We start from the raw sequence: 2,909 nt of genomic DNA, 5'->3' as shown, positions 1-2,909 counted from the left end.
TTTCATGGTACCGGACCTTTTGACTTTCCTTAGAAGCATTTGTAAAATCTTCTCCCCAGCTATGGCGCATAAAATGAAGAGGACGAATGTGAGGAGCTCAAGGAACGATGCTCAGACATACCACAGAGTCCTCAGCACAAGCATTCCTTCATTATTGAAAATTTACTTCCCAGGTGAGAGTCAAGTAACAGACATGGCAGGAACTAAACTCTCTGGAGGGCTCCAGCTTTGCAGTTCACAGCACACAAAAGCCGAGCTCCTCTTTGCCCCTAAGCACAATAAATACTTGCTGAATTAAAACACAGACAGAAATCAAAGGCAGGTATAGGAGAAGATGGTGAGAACTTCCCTCCCAGACGATTCTAAATATGTCAGAGAAACTTCCAGCTGCATGTTAGAACTTTGTAAATCATGTGTAAATATGACTTCTGAAAAAAACCCCAGTCGATGCAGCTGAGAGTGACTTTTGCAGTGAATCATAGCTGGGACAGTCATTTTTGAACTCTACATGCAATTTTCCACATCTTTTCCAAAATAAGCAGTGTAGTGAATACATGCATGGTCCGGGCTCCCTCCTATGGGCTTCCCATTCCCCATCACACTTCATTTTCTTTGTGATAATTATTTGCCTTGATTCAGGAGATATCTCACCTTATCATTCCCATCTTTTCTTTGTTTCCTCTCCATCCTTCATGACTAGAACTTCCATAAACCATTTGTAATTTATGAACGGGAAAAGGGCAAAATTCTATTTACTCCTTAATGCTAATTTTGATTTCTACCTCTGATATATTCACTCTGAAATATGGGAGAGAAATGGATAGTCAAGTAAGAATGTTGAGTCTTTCTTGCCTGAAATACTGCCCTAATAATATAAATAAGTAAAAATCATGGAGCACAGAGTTTTGAAAGCAATTCTATAATCTGGGTGTTATTAGGATCTCTATTTCAAAGATGAGGAAACCTTCCCAAAGTTGCACTGTTAGGAAGTGAGACAAGTGGGATTCAGACAACATCATCATTCTTGATTCTATGGGTCTAGCATTTAATCACCATATTTCCTTTCAGTTAACCCACAATAGTTTATAAGGCAGACTCCTCTCTGGCTCCGCCCATTTCATTTTCTCTTCTCTACGAATGATTGGCAACGTGGGATTTTCCTCTGACTCTCTAAGGAACCCTCTCCTCATTGGCTGTTCTGCCATGCCTGCTCAAAACATTGTAATAGCTCCCTGTGGACTCCAGAATAGAAGTTCTTTTTTTAACCTGTTGTTCAGGACTCTCAACATTACAGTCCCACCACAATTTGAGAGTTACTGCCCACAGCTTTTCTTGGATTTGGGTGAACTCATTTTGTGATACCAGAGTAGAAATGCATAGCCTGACCATGTTTTCATTGTTGTTGTTTTGTCTTTTGTAGTTTTTAATTGATTCACAAATTTATTCAGATAAAAGGACAACAAAAGGAAATATTTGAAATTAAGGGCCGTGCATGGTGGCTCACGCCTATAATCCCAGCACTTTGGGAGGCCTAGGTGATAGGATTGCCTGAGCCCATGGGTTTGAGACCAGCCTGGGCAACTTGGTGAGACCTCATCTCTACAGGAAAAAAAAAAGAAAAATTAGCCAGGTGTGGTGGCACATGCCTGTAATTCCAACTATTTGGTTGGTTGAGGCAGAAAGATCACCTGAGCCCAGCAGGTTGAAGCTGCAGTGGCCAGGAGCATGCCACTCCCCTCCAACCTGGGGAACATAGTGACACTTCAACTCAAAAAAAGAAAAAGAAAAGAAATTAAGACAGACCCATACATCTGATATCCAAATCAATGTATTCATTCTCTCTAGAATATTCTTCCCACTCTCAGCCTGCATGCCAGTTCTTTCCTCTCACTAAAGATCTTGGAGTCCACAGCCATCATTTGAAACCTGACCCACTCTCAGGTGACACCGTGACAGTGTGGCTGACCCTTCAAGCACAAATTATTCCTTCTTATTCTCCCACTCACTTAGCATCATACTTATTTGGTCAAAGCTTTGTACATATTGAAATTATCATCAAATTTTTTTTAAAATCTCAGTGGTAAGCTTAGAGGGAAGTTGCATCAGGTCTTCAGACTTTCTGTCTCTTCTGAATATACCATGGGTTCTACTGCACACATAATTTAAAACATCTAGGGTGTAAATTGCTATTTGGTAAGGAAATATATAAAAATTGTTTAGAATTTATCTTTTAAAAATACAACTATAGTAATTTCAATTTTAGTTTTCAGACGATACATTTTTAATTTTTTAAAGCCAATACTAATTTTGAATACTCTTTTCCACAAATCCCATAAATAGTAAAAAAAAAAAAAAAAAAAAGGTCTTGGAAAATTCAGTGTTTGGCATTACAGTGACTACTGAAAATTCCTATGTCAGACAACGTCCCTTGACTTTTGGTCCAGAAATAAGAGCTGATACAGCAGGGCATGTTTACTAAGTCACACAGTTCATGCTCCACATTTCCTGTTTCGGTATAGCACAAAAGCCCTCAGACAAATGAGCGAAAATCCTCACAATTCGTCAGGGCCTTTATCCAATATAACCAGCTTTCTGTCATAACTAGACATTGCCCAGCATGAGACCAGGAGTCATGCTGTCAGGGCATTCACAATTTCCTAAACTATCACAAGAATTCCCATCTGAGGAAGGGGGCATTTCACCTGTGGTTAAAAGTGCCATCTACTCAGAGGCTCCTGGAAGATAATGCTTGCATTTCAAAAGTAGAGATCAAACACTCATCCCCCCCTCCCCAAGTCTCTCTCTCCCTCTCCTCCCCTCCTCTTTCCTCCCCTTCTCATCTCTCTCTCCTCCTCCTCTCTCTGTCTTCTCCCACCTCTCTTCCAGTACTCTCTTCCCTCCTCCTCTCT

The sequence above is a fragment of the Carlito syrichta genome, unplaced genomic scaffold, assembly GCF_000164805.1.
Source record: "Carlito syrichta isolate Samal-C Ts95f unplaced genomic scaffold, Tarsius_syrichta-2.0.1 Scaffold306983, whole genome shotgun sequence".
Classification (NCBI taxonomy): Eukaryota; Metazoa; Chordata; class Mammalia; order Primates; family Tarsiidae; genus Carlito; species Carlito syrichta.
Note: the sequence above shows the minus strand (reverse complement) of the source record.